The sequence below is a fragment of the Oncorhynchus mykiss genome, chromosome 10 (assembly GCF_057628025.1).
Source record: "Oncorhynchus mykiss isolate SJ-2025 chromosome 10, ASM5762802v1, whole genome shotgun sequence".
NCBI classification, from domain to species: Eukaryota; Metazoa; Chordata; class Actinopteri; order Salmoniformes; family Salmonidae; genus Oncorhynchus; species Oncorhynchus mykiss.
Genome location: NC_143031.1, coordinates 67699271 through 67714131, shown reverse-complemented (window position 1 = coordinate 67714131; position 14861 = coordinate 67699271). Strand labels below are relative to the sequence as shown.

The window sequence follows — 14861 nt, the reverse complement described above, 5'->3', positions numbered from 1 at the left end:
CGTTATGGTAATGAGCTTGAGTCTGTATTCACGATCCCGGATCCGGGATGGGGAGATCAGAAAGGTTAACTGCTGAAAACATTGTCCCGCCAAAACAGGCTGAAATTCCATGTAGTCGTTTCAAACACTTACACTAAATAGGCATTATCCTTTTCACAGTATTACTCCAACGACAGTGTGGGAATACATATAAAGAAACAGGAAATCACATTTTTGACTGCACTGTGGGCTTCTTAAGACAAGCCCAGATACACGATCAAAGCTGAAAAACAACAGTCATTTTCTCTCTTGCTGAGTAAGAGGCGTATGAAAAGACAAACGCTGAACTTTTGAGACACAATCTATTCAACCACATACAGTGCGTTGCGAAAGTATTCGGCCCCCTTGAACTTTGCGACCTTTTGCCACATTTCAGGCTTCAAACACAAAGATATAAAACTATTTTTTTGTGAAGAATCAACAACAAGTGGGACAAATAAATGATTTGGCAAAACAAGAAGTTCTATTCTCAGTTGCTGTGCTCAGAAGACGGCAGGCTCGAGGCAACACCACAGCCTACATACTGATCCTGAGTTTGGACAACAGGGAAAAGGAGACAGCAGGGAAAAGGAGACAACAGGGAAAAGGAGGCAACAGGGAAAAGGAGACAACAGGGAAAAGGAGACAACAGGGAAAAGGAGACAACAGGGAAAAGGAGACAACAGGGAAAAGGAGGCAACAGGGAAAAGGAGACAACAGGGAAAAGGAGACAACAGGGAAAAGGAGACAACAGGGAAAAGGAGACAACAGGGAAAAGGAGGCAACAGGGAAAAGGAGGCAACAGGGAAAAGGAGACAACAGGGAAAAGGAGACAACAGGGAAAAGGAGGCAACAGGGAAAAGGAGGCAACAGGGAAAAGGAGGCAACAGGGAAAAGGAGACAACAGGGAAAAGGAGGCAACAGGGAAAAGGAGGCAACAGGGAAAAGGAGGCAACAGGGAAAAGGAGGCAACAGGGAAAAGGAGACAACAGGGAAAAGGAGGCAACAGGGAAAAGGAGACAACAGGGAAAAGGAGACAACAGGGAAAAGGAGGCAACAGGGAAAAGGAGACATTGAAGTACCCCGCTGTGGTTGGGACTTTCTCTACAGACTTATGCTAATACCTAAAGTGAAGTATGAAAAGACAAAAGCAGAGTTGCTGAGAGAGCCCATCTATCAAAGGGTGATGAGGGTTACGGTGTTGTGACCAGTGAGACATGGTTTAGAGTTAGAGAGCCCATCTACCAAAGGGTGATGAGGGTTACGGTGTTGTGACCAGTGAGACATGGTTTAGAGTTAGAGAGCCCATCTACCAAAGGGTGATGAGGGTTACGGTGTTGTGACCAGTGAGACATGGTTTAGAGTTAGAGAGCCCATCTACCAAAGGGTGATGAGGGTTACGGTGTTGTGACCAGTGAGACATGGTTTAGAGTTAGAGAGCCCATCTACCAAAGGGTGATGAGGGTTACGGTGTTGTGACCAGTGAGACATGGTTTAGAGTTAGAGAGCCCATCTACCAAAGGGTGATGAGGGTTACGGTGTTGTGACCAGTGAGACATGGTTTAGAGTTAGAGAGCACATCTACCAAAGAGTGATGAGGGTTACGGTGTTGTGACCAGTGAGACATGGTTTAGAGTTAGAGAGCCCATCTACCAAAGGGTGATGAGTGTTACGGTGTTGTGACCAGTGAGACATGGGCACGCCAACGAAGAGCGAATTAGAGAGCACATCCCCTTTGAAACGGCGGCAATAAATCAAACGGATGGGATCTGAACAGAGCAAAAAGGAGAGGAGTGGAACAACACGCAGCTAGCTATTCACTATGAACTCAGTCCATAAAAAGATCACCAGCAACAGATAGCTGGAGGAGCTGCCTTCTTATGAGCTAAATAATACATATGTACATTGATGAAAGCATAACCTCCCGATGTTCCATTGCATTGGTGACTAGCTCAGTGAAAGAGCAATCGAATTAACAGTGTCAGACAGATAAATGCCAGACTTGGGCTGAACAAAACATGTTCCATGCTGAGCGATTAATTGTATTATGCAACATGCCAACTGCCTAATCAGTGGTAATAAAGGGTTGTTAATATTTATAATTATGAATTTCTGCCCAGCGGCCATGGGCTGTTATATACAGGCCTTCTTTAGAAGCAGTAATCCTTTAAATACAGAGCTTAGTGCTCAGTGGGACCTCCTGGGTCTACATTTCATTGCAGAGGCTATTAATCGATCTCTCTATTTAAAGCTGGTGCCGCTTGGTGCCTCAAAAGGAGGGAACTGAAACCGTTCAGGCCAGTAAAAAAGGAAGGACGAAAAAAGGGGAATTATTTCTCCTTGGATTTGACACAGAAACACTTAACTCGATAACAAACGGATTAATAGTAGAGAGACGTTTTAATGTTACCTCTCGTACCGTTTGTTTAACAACGCAGAGCTGTTTTAACGAGAACTCTCCCTCAGTCAATAGTTGGCATGCGGGCAACAGATGAAAACCAACCACACATCCTTTATTTTCCTTTGCGGTACTTTCTCACCTTCCATCAGGACATAAAAATCTCTCCAAAGGAAAACAGGATCAATCTTGTACAAAGTGAAAGTGGCCAACTGCCCAGGCCGCTCCCTGTCAAAACGGGAAGAAGCCACTCAGTCAATACCGGTAAACGATCAAAAACAATACCGGTAACAAGTGGGGAACTATGAAAAGGGGAGCTTAAAGCCGTAGGGTAAGGGAGAGAAGTGAACAGGGTGGAGGCTAGTGATAAGGGTCAGAGCCCTAACTTCTTCAGGGGTACCCGTCGCCGCCTCTCCCTTCCACTCACCGTTCTTCTTGTACCATCTTGGAGTTTGCTCCATTCCTCGAAACGCTTTTTCTCCAATTGAGGCGGAGCAGCAATCACTCAGTGTTAAACCACCAGGATGTCTGAAGGCATCCACTTAGAAAACAGGACAGTTTCAATGCAAGCCCTACGGTTGGCACGGCAACAAAGCTAGACAGACATTAAATCACCTGCTTCCATTACAAAATCAATTACTGCAGTGCACTTCCAATAGCTCCGCATGCAGCCCGATAATGGGAGAAATAATCTTGGATAACCAAAAGCAAGGTCAGTCTGACCCAAACATACATAATCAATATAAATCTCAGTCCATCCTGTAATACTAGTAGTAATAGATTAGTATTTTCTGTAGTACTAGGATGGAATGCTAGTAGCTTACTAGCCTATAAGTCCAAGCACCGATTATTGTGAATGACTAGTACTTCCTCACTCCATTCTAGTATGCACTCTGCATCTTTAACCACAGATAAGTCGTAAAACAACAGTAAGATGGAGATATCCAGTCAAATCCATTGAAGCACCCTGTCTATGCCATGGTTGTGGGTGGCAATGTGGACAGGCACCGCATTAGGCATCGTTACCTTGGGGGGCGGTGGGCAGCCGGTGGCCAGGCGCTGTAGCTGCTCGGAGGTATGGCTGCAGGAGAGGAGGTCTGAGCAACAGGCTGTGCGGCCCAGCCTCTTCATCAGAGAGGAGATGAAGCTGCAGCCACAGCTACACATTGACTTGCTCATTAGTGGCCTCTCTGGTCCAGAGGAAAAGACGACGACAACCAGGGAAGAACGAGGGATGAGGGAGGGAGAGCTAAAGACTAATGCTGTCCTGTCGGGTGGGTCCTTCTTTAGATCCTTTCAGTTGCTCCTCACAGCATTCATTTAGTTCCCAGATCAAATAACTGCCTTGTCCCGAGTCGCTCAACAGAGTCCTCCAGAGACACCCGACGCTTCCGGGTTCTCGTGTGTGTCAAGCCACAGGCTGCGGTTGCAATGTCACTTCTCCAGTCAGTTAAATCTCTGATGGGAAGCAGGCTCCGCGGTCATGCCTGGTGGGAAGGCCAGAGGCAGCTCACCTCGCTACACACCGGGGAGGCTCAAGTCTGCCGCTACAATACAGATGCTCCAGTCCATTCCCCTTGTGACTCTCTCCTCCTTCCACTCTCTTCTTCTTCACTCCTCTCTTCGCAGCATCCAGACACACGCCTCCTCTCCGAGGCTCCTCCCTCTGCCCAGCTCACTCTGGAGCAGGATGCTGCTGGGGATACTGCCTCTGCTGCTACTGCCGTCTCCTGCTCTCCCTCTTTGCGCCTTCCACCCCCCCACCCCCCGGATGAGGCTGCTTAAGTGATGTGGATGTTGTCCCTGTCAACACCGCTGACTGCCACCACTGTACCTGCCTACCCCCCCCTCCCTCCAGCAGCTCTGGCAATAAGCCGCTCAGCCAAGTCGCCAATCAAAGTTCGTTGCCCTTTTATGACATGGGTGCTCCCGGGAGCCCGTCAATCAACCCAGTGCTGCATGGATAGAGCGGAGTGGAGTTAGGAGAAATCCAAACCGTGGCTCTGCTCCTTCCCTCCACAAGGTTAGACAGCTGGATACAAAGGAGAGGGTTAGAAGGGAGCATCTAAGTAGTGGAGCGGCAGAGCACCAGGCAGCGTTATTATCCGAATTATATGCCACTCCCGGGTCACAGAAAGGTAATCAGATGAAAGCAAGAGAGAGACAGCCGATCAATGTAAAATTCTCCTCCATATTCCACACAATACATACTGAGCAAAAATATAAAAACACAACATGTAAAGTGTTGGTCCCATGTTTCATGAGCTGAAATAAAAGATCCTAAAAGAAGCGTATTTCTCCAATGTTGTGCACAAATTTCTTTACATCGATTAATGCGCATTTCTCCATTGCCAAGACAATCCATCCAAACAGCATGGCCATTACACAGGTGCACCTTGTGCCGGGGACAGTAAAAGGCCACTCTAAAATGTGCAGTTGTGTCACACATCACAATGCCACGGATGTCTCACGTTTTGAGGGTGCGTGGAATTGGCATGCTGTCCACCAGAGCTGTTGCCAGAGAGTTGAATGTTAATTTCTCTACCATAAGCCGCCTCAAACGTCATTTTAGAGAATTTGGCAGAACGTCCAACCACCCTTACAACCGCAGACCACGTTTAACCACGCCAGCCCAGGACCTCCAGCAGGATCGCCTAAAACCAGCCAACCGGAGAGCTGATAAAACTGTAGGTTTGCGCAACCAAATAATTTCGGTTGTGAACCGAGGGCCCCATGGTGGCGGTGAGGTTATGGTATGACAGGTATAAGCTATGGACAACGAAAACAATTGCATTTTATCAATGGCAATTGGAATGTGACGAGATCCTGTGGCCCATTGTCGTGTCATTCATCATCTCATGTTTCAGCATGATAATGCACGGCCCCATGTCACAAGGATCTGTACACAATTCCTGGAAGCTGAAAATGTCCCAGTTCTTCCGTGGCCTGCATACTCACCAGACATGTCACCCATTGAGCATGTTTGGGATGCTCTGGATCGACGTGTAAGACAGCAACCTCGCACAGCCATTGAAGAGGAGTGGGACAACATTCCACAGGCCAAAATCAACAGCCTGATCAACTTTTCTGATCCACCCCCTACCTTTAAAATTTTTTTTAAAAACTATCTCTGACCAACAGATACATATCTGTATTCGCAGTCAGGTGAAATCCATAGATTAGGGCCTAATGAATTTATTTAAATAACCTGATTTCCTTATATGAACTGTAAAACTTTGACATTATTGCATTTATATTTTTGTTCAGTGTAAGATGCTCTCTCTGCTGTGGTGAAGGTGAGGCAAGCCATTTGGAAGCGTATACGGGGGGGAACCACATCACCGGTGCTTAAAGCTCGAGCACCGTGAGAAAATACACAGATAAAATAAATGGAGAGAGAGAGAGAAAGCTTGCCCGACGTCATCTCCTACTCTGTGGGGGCGCTTGGTACAGCCTCCATCTCCAGGGATAGTCAGGTTAAACGCCCGAGATAAGGTGAGCGAGCAGTGCTGTAGAAGGAGGGAGGGGAGCGCAGGATGTATCTTAGACTGTTAGAATTTCCAGCAGCACCCCTCTTCTACACTCCTCCTTCATCCCACCCTCAACAACACTGCTCGCTCGCCTTTATCAGGCGTTTAACCCGATTAGCCCTGGAGATGGAGCCTGCACCGAGCGCCCCCACAGAGTAGGAGACGACGACAGGCAAATCATTCACCTCATCACTGAATAGTAATCAGAGTTGATGAAGCCATGAGACCTTGAGAGGAAAATGATAGGTTGGGGAGGGAGAGAGACGGAGAGAGAGGCCATGGTGAGGGTGGAGATGAGTTGAGGCAGAATGAGGGAAGGAGAATAGGGCTTGTGCTCGAGGCACCCTGCCAGCTTGATATAAATAGCCCCGGAATAAGCAGATAAAAAGATAATCACCTTTAAGAGTACAATCACCACCACCAATGTGCAGACAGAAGACTAGGCCAAATCGGTGAAGGAGAAAACTGAGTATTTTCAGTACCATACAAAACACAGAGAGTGATAACATTTAAATGGTGTCGGATGAAATAGGATGGGGTGGTGAATATCCCAGTATAATATCCCAAAAGATAGGTGGACTAGGTTACTGTGCTGAGCAGTACGCCTCAACCTTATCAGAAGTGTTATCGCTCCACATATAGCAGAGGCCAACTCAGAGATGTGGATCCACAGACCACAACAGTCCTTCGCCGACCACAGGCTGGGCCTGACTGTTCAGTATTCAGCTGGTCGGCTGTGTTCAGTGGGGCGATAACAGGGGACTTTAGCTAGAAATCAACAGCAGTTAGCCGCTCTCCAGGTGAGGACTGTGAAAAGGACAGAGGCTGCTTGAAGTCATGACTGATCGTTGTATAGGGTGAGAGATATTTCACTTGCTTTGGCAATGTAAACATGTTTCCCATGTCAATAAAGCCCATTGAATAGAATTGAGAGAGGGTGAGAGGGTGTGAGAGAGTATATATAGACGTATGACATTTGTAATGTCTTTATTCTTTTGGATCTTCTGTGAGTGTAATGTTTACTGTTCATTTTTATTGTTGGTTTATTTCACTTTAGTTTATTATCTACTTCACTTGCTTTGGCAACGTTAACATACGTTTCCCATGCCAATAAAGCCAAATCAAATCAACAAGCCTACTGCCTGGAACAGTGTGCCCAGAGACATCCTGAAATTAAAAGAGGCTGTTCAAATCAACAAGCCTACTGCCTGGAACAGTGTGCCCAGAGACATCCTGAAATGAAAAGAGGCTGTTCAAATCAACAAGCCTACTGCCTGGAACAGTGTGCCCAGAGACATCCTGAAATGAAAAGAGGCTGTTCAAATCAACAAGCCTACTGCCTGGAACAGTGTGCCCAGAGACATCCTGAAATGAAAAGAGGCTGTTCAAATCAAAAAGATCCAGATGTAGCATGAGAAAAACAGTAAGACCACAACCAGCTGTTCAAACAAACATGACACGTGTAAACATCACAAAAAAATTGAGAAACGGCTTTAGTTTGAGTGGAGAGAACAAAGTCACAATTTCTCTATGCAAAGCTAACATTAAAACGTCTCTCGGCAGAGTGACTGAAAATCACAAAGACAGAGGGAACAAAAAGCCACTTAGGAAACTTCAAAACTTGGCAACAACGATACAGGCCCTCCCCTCTCTCTCCCTCGGTTAGTTCTGCATGGCTGATGCAGGCTACCGCGCGGGAAAGACAGGACTGTGCACACCTCAGCACACCGTTATTATTCTGGGCTCAATAATCGCCTATTTGAGCATTTTGTTATTTTCCTCTCTAGAGAGAACGAGAGAGCGGGTGAACGAACGTCCAGTTCATTATTTATAAATATTGCTTTTCACTGCGTCAGCTCCCGGCTTCGATATTGATCCCTGGGGCGGAGCGACTCGCTGCACCACAGTACCGGTGGAGGTTTTCAGAGGGAAGAGAGGGAGAGATGGACTGAACGGGATGAAAGGGAAAGGGGGGAGAAAAGGCAACTAACTGGATTTGCTTTGCTTACAGTTAGAGTGAAGGAAAGCACATTAGACTGTACTTTAAAAGGATCCAGTTTATATTTCTGCAGCCAGGATGTGGAGGCAAGCCTTTTAGTGCAGTCTAGGATAATTTAGCCTAAGCATAAACACTTGCGAGGCGGAAGAGGCAGCCACGCAGTCATTAAAAAAAGGCCACATCTCAGACTCCAACTGTTCTCCCGAATTAGCCTAAAAAAGGTCACCACGTCTTTTGAGAGCGTGCATTTCAAGAAATACAGAAACACACACATGGCGTAAAAGGTGGCAGGCGGCAGCTTCAGGAAAATCCAACCATTGTTTTGACCGGAGGCTAGTTTCCACAACATCCATTGTGTGTGGCGAGGGGCAAGGGCTGACGGAGTTATCAGTCACCGGCAATCAGGAATGAGCGGCTAGCCTCCAACAGCCAACACCATACAATTACAGCTCCATTGTGTGGAGCCAGACCAGGCTACAAAAGCTTTCCTCTTCTGCAGATGGTGTACAGACTGGGCTGGGCCTGGAGTTGCAAGGCCTATGTTCAGGTGATGAGGTTTCCCCATTCATTGCATTGGGTGTTTCTTCAACCCAGAAAATAAATCTTTGAGGGGAGATGACAAGTGTCAGGATTAAACGCAATAAGCAACAGGTAGGTTGGAAACACAAATGAAGGGAACTGAAAAAGGGGGGTAAAATAAAAGAAGCAGGAAACCAGGCTCATGATGAAAGCCAGTAAATCCTCTACACACCACATTAAAGTCTCCTTGTGAAATTCCAGACTTTAGCACAGGGCAGGATCAGCTGTTGACGGGCTGACTTCATTTCCAGACTCACATGGACACCACATAAAACAAACCAAAGCACGAATGTCACTGACAAGATGGCACCTGTCATCTCCATCACTTGCCCTAGCTTGAGTAGCTATTGTCACCTCAGTCGAGCCTCTGAGCTGACTCGTCCGTTTTGACACGTAAGACGTGAGTCTTGGGCGTACAGTACTGCTGAGCCAAGCTCAACGAGACGCGGGCATCTCAGCACACCATTTACAGTGAGGCAGTGCTACTTTAATGCACCTCAGATCCAATTACCTCACACAAACCATGTTAGCCGACACCCCAGCTGAAGCATCACCGCTCCTCCCACTGTGGAGACAACGGACAACTAATACACCACAAGGTGACACTGTTAGGCCACTTCTACCTGTCTACCACAAGCTGTGTGTCTTTCCCAGTCCTCTGAAACGGTCTCAACCGTCCAAAACAGTTAAGAGGAGTCTTAGGGAGATGGAACTGTGTCAGAGGTTACCCATGACATAATACTGCCTGGTCAAGATTTCAGTCTGGTTTGAAAGGCCTGGCAACCTGGCACACAGTCTAATCCTGTCAGAGTGGAGGGTGGAGCGAGGGAGGTTGGTACTGCCAAGTACAGAATGAGAGGCAGTCACTCCTCCATATGGAGCCTGGAGCAGCATGGGTTCATTAGCTGTAGTTTACTACTCCGGCCAAGCCGGCAACACAGCTAGCAACTAAACCACTCCCCCGCAACAACCACAGAGCAGATATTCTCTCGCTCTCTCACACACACGCAAAGACTCCAACTTTAGATTGAAAACGTGTCATTTTGGGACTATATTTCTCTAGAGTTCAGCCCTACCTGTATGGTGGCTCTAGTCTTGTTACAGACGAGGCAAAATCTTCTCCCAGCACCACTGAGTCTACTGATGTGTGTGTGTGTATAATATGTTTGACTAAGATGCAGAGTAGACACCACATAACATGATTCAGACAGTCATAACTCAGACAGGAATGAACCCATTAAAATAATCACCTCAACCAGATGTCTGAACTTCCAGCTTAATGTGAAATTCATTTTACCTGCCATGTTAACGCTATCAAATGTAACACCTTTTCCAAAGCCTAGCTATCTATCAGAACTTTGTTATCAGAACTTTTCGTTTAATAAATTAATTTCAGACACTTGAGTGGGTATAATTCACCTATAGGGTAAGATCTAGGGCATGGCTCTTCAACCCTGTTCCTGGAGAGCTAACCTCCTGTAGGTTTTCACTCCAACCCTGTTCCTGGAGAGCTACTGTCCTATAGGTTCTCACTCCAACCCAGTTCCTTTAGAGCTACAGTTCTGTAGGTTTTCACTCCAGCCCTGTACCGGGAGCGCTAACCTCCTGTAGGTTCACTCCGACTAGAGACCGACAGATAAATCGGAAAGGCGATTAATTAGGGCCGACTTCAAGTTTCATTAACAATCGGTAATCTACATTTTTGGACACCGATCATGGCCGATTACATTTTTTGGTCCTCCAATAATCTGTATCGACGTTAAAAAATCATAATCGGTCGACCTCTAACTCCGACCTTAATCTAGAGCACCCAATTCTAATAATTAGCTGGTTGATAAGCTGAATACGGTCAGTTACAACTGGGGTTGGAGCGAAAACATACAGGTAGGTAGCTCTCCAGGAACAGGGTTGGAGAGGCCTGCCCTAGGGAATACCTAGAGTCCTTACAAAGCAGCATCTCTCAGAAATCATTCACTGAATATGTCTAAATGCTTTTGGACACTTGTACTACTGCACAATTCCCCTGCGCAGTAGTACCTAGGGAGTCCTTGGAGTCCTTAGATCACGGTGCAGCTGCAGTAGCCAGAGGCTGTGTGATGCTGGCTATCATCCTCCTGTGTGAACAGACTTGTTCAGTCCCTGGAGAGAGAGGGATTGTGGGTGACTAGTACACAGCTTTGGGAACAGGGGGGGGGGGGTAGCGCTGCAGTATGTCAGGACTACACCTTCACACATTGTACAGAAACAGAGTTTATTAGGAAGGACACCTTTGTAACAACTAACAGGAGGAGACCTAGGGCCTACCTCGTCAACTCATTGAACGGTCGGAAAACTAGGCATAAGCTTTCAAATGGAAATGGACAAGGAGCATGGTTAGAACCTCAGACCTATTTTCCGTTTGAGTTCATTTATTATGTTTATTTAGACAGGGACAACGTGCAACATATAGACTCAGAGCACTGAGAAGTCGCACCACATTTAGCTAAGTGCTAATTTACAGCTGTAGTCCCCCGACTACATGATGGCAATGATGTTCCACTGTCAATATCATGCTATGGGAAAATGTATTCACTGCCAACATTTAGCCTATAGAGACTTTCTTTGCCACTGAGTCTTACTCTGCTAAGTCAATTAAGGAGCCCAGGCAGAAAGCAGGCATTTGTCAAGGACATCTGAACAGTCTTGTGTTTGTTTCTGATGGAGGAAACCATCTGTAAAGACATGATCCACTCCCAAGTATTAATTGTGATGCGGTTGTAAAGACGGCCAGTAAATCTGCAGTCTGTCTTGATGTTGGCCGCAGGCCTGGCCACCGACCAGACAGCCAAACATAGGGCTAGGGTGGGGTGAGCTTAGCCTGGCTTCGGAACTGAAGGGAAGTGAAACGGCAAAATACATAGCAAATTCAGTTAGGACACCAGGCTAGGGGGAGCGCGGCATTGAGTCATGGGAATTCCCAGATTGGCCTAGGGACTTTAAAATGGAGAAAAGTGAGAGTGCATTAAAAACTCCAGACTCCTGGCCTGCAAAATCATTATCCACTTGTGTCACTGGGCCTGATGTTGTGACGCAGTGTTTATATAGTGTTTGTCCAACGTTTTCCCCCTTTCTAAGAGTGGTTTGCGGACAGTGGATCTGGGGAATAAGCATTGATTCCAACCTATTCCAACCTTACTCAATGATCATCTAATTACCATCGTCGTTCTATATCAAGCAAGGTCTGGGTCCTTCATTAAAATCTCTGCATTTTTCCTCGATTGTTAATCACTTCTAATTCATGGGGATCAAAATAAGTATGTTTCAGGATCATTTTGCCCTCATTGATCCTGCTGTGGGCCTCCCTAACAAACTGCTGACACACTGGGAGAAAGGACAACGGCGACTGGCCAGGAAGAGGAGTTCTGGGGAATAATTAGGTATGATTATGTATCAAACTATGCTATATGTGACTTGAGACTGGAGTCCCCTTTTAAGAAGGGCCTAAATGTAAAAAAATACCAGCTTCAAAAAAGGCGAATACCGTTCGGCAAATCTTACTCCAATCTAGCTATATATATATATATATATATATATATATATATATATATATATATATATATATATATATATATATATATATATATATATATATATATATATATATATATATATATATATATATATATATATATATATATATATATATATATATATATATATATATATATATATATATATTTTGTATTATTATTTTTTAAAGTGACTTTACGTTAACACGTAACATCCACCTTATTCTCCTAACCTGCTGTGTACGTTCACCTAACCTGCAACTAAAAAGTTGTAGCCGTGTTGAAGTGGTGTGTTTTCAGGGAATCTCTCTGGCGAACAGTAACCGCTCCAATGACATTGTACAGAGAGACCCAATAGGAGCCAGTGAAGGATGATTCTCTCCACTCCATCTGACCAGGCTTGCAGTGTCCCTTTCCTCTGACTAGACTGTCCTCTAGTGGGGAAAGACGGTACGATGCCTTCCCCTCCACTACAGCATCAGAAACACAGGTACTACTACTTCCTCTATTCTCAACAGAAAAGTGTCCGATTTAGGCCCACTGACTGCATGACGTCCTCAGCAACAAACCAAAATGCCTAGGCCGAGTAACCCACAGGCCTACAAGCGGCTATCCTCTTCTATTTTCAACAGAGAGGAATGTCACATTTGGCGTGCTGACGTGCTGAACAACAACAATGTTCTGGGTGGACCGGGTGGGCCCTCCAAGAGTGAACGATGCCTGTGAAGCCACAGCTTCCTGCCGCCCCAGGAACAGAACAGTGCAGGGTGGTTTCCTGTTTTCGTCCGGAGCTTCCGAAGCATGAATGACTGGGTTGAAGTGTGTGACTGTGACCGCTTTTTTTCTCTGACGAGGGAACGTACACACAGCGCCACCTACAAACAGCACCATCCTACTACCCAGCTCTCACAGTAACAGCAAAGAACACGCCACAGCAAACTGAGTGCGTGTTTGAGTCATTTCACCCCTGTTCCCCACAATAAAGAAGCGACATCTAAAAGCAGAAACAAAATGGCCAGCAGGTTTTACTCCAGTGCCATTTAAACACATTACCCTGGTAGTGGTATTGTGGTCAGGATCCCGGTATAACCGAAGACGTGGGCCTACGGGAAACTCAGGCATTTAAAGTCTGGTGGGCCAATAGATCATCAAGAGAGGAGACGGTTCTCTCAACATGTTATAGTATTTCTTACAGTCCAGTCTAGATGTATTCCCACTGCATGGATCCACTCACGATAAACTTTTCCAACGTTAAACAAAAAAAGCGCAGCGGATTCAATACCCTCCGAGCAGCCCTTTCATTACGCCCAAATGTAAGCTGACAGCGTGACGCGACCATTCCAAGTTGTTTAACGCCCCGCCACGAACAGAGAGTGCATCTGCAGCTAGTTTTACTATCCGACCCTGTTAGCAAAAACTTAAAGCCGTCGAGTGCAACTGAAATGGCCCTACGGTCAAACGTGTTGCACTACATAGAGAATAGGGTGCAATTTCAGATGTAGCCTTAGTATATCAGCAGCCATTTCTACTGTCCTCTGCTGTCCTGTGTCATCAATTGTGCGCTGGTCATTTTCTTCCCCTGGCTGCTGGGCTGGCAAAAGGAAAGGGCCTTTAAATTATTTACATGGGATGTGTGCGGGTTGTGGGCGCTAGGGGACTGATTAAGGAGTGACACAAAGGATGACTGGTTGAATCCCAGACCTCTTCTCTTCTGCTGCTCTGCTGATGTGGAAAGTGCCTTGCTTTCACCTGAGGATATGACAAAGCCACAGTCTACTTGTCTTCTCCCTGTGCTCTGTCTGTACTTGCAAAGAAATGCTCACCTCTTCCAGGAACTGATCCCACATTTCCCCTACACCACTGCTTTACACCTCTTCTAAGTAAAAGACACAGCCTGAAATTCCAAATATGACCCGTCTCTTCAGGTGAATGAAGACACACCTAGCTCATCCTTTAAAAAGAAAACAAGAATCTTTTTTTGGAAGAATGAAGTCCAGTAACTCCCTGTACCTTGAGGAGAAGATGAAAGCGACAGCGCCTGTTGTGACGGGCACAGCAGTTCCTGTGGATATTACCTAATTACTATATCAAACATGGGGAGGTAACCAAGCTGGTCCTCTTCCCCCTCTCTTACCGTCTACAGACTGTAATTAAGTTACTTCCTTCAGGAGAGAGAGAGGCACCAACAGCCCTGCTGCTGGGACTCTGCAGCAAAAGGTTTCTCTTAATAAAAACACAGACAGGCAGTGTGAGAACCAGAGGGAGCAGGGAGCAGACGGTGCCACCAAACACACACAGTGTGAGAACCAGAGGGAGCAGGCGGTGCCACCAAACACACACAGTGTGAGAGACAGAGGGAGCAGGCGGTGCCACCAAACACACACAGTGTGAGAACCAGAGGGAGCAGGCGGTGCCACCAAACACACACAGTGTGAAAACCAGAGGGAGCAGGCGGTGCCACCAAACACACACAGTGTGAGAACCAGAGGGAGCAGGCGGTGCCACCAAACACACACAGTGTGAACCAGAGGGAGCAGGCGGTGCCACCAAACACACACAGTGTGAGAACCAGAGGGCGCAGGCGGTGCCACCAAACACACCGTGTGAGAGCCACAAACACTACAGCAGTTCTTAACTGGACACACACACACACACACACACACACACACACTGTATTTTATCATTGAAATAAGCAAGTGATGACTGATAGCTGACGTGACATCCATTCATTGTAGCCTACACTGTTCTAATATTGATGGCAAGGTGAAAAGCCTTACACGCTAACCTCA

General features: G+C 46.3%; 1 protein-coding gene across 3 annotated transcripts in view; it reads right to left on the bottom strand.

Annotated features, from left to right (window-relative positions):
* The window catches only part of LOC110534508 (F-box/WD repeat-containing protein 7), a 190657-nt gene that overhangs the window by 132063 nt on the left and 43733 nt on the right, over positions 1-14861 (bottom strand). The gene's annotated exons all lie outside the window — the stretch shown is intronic.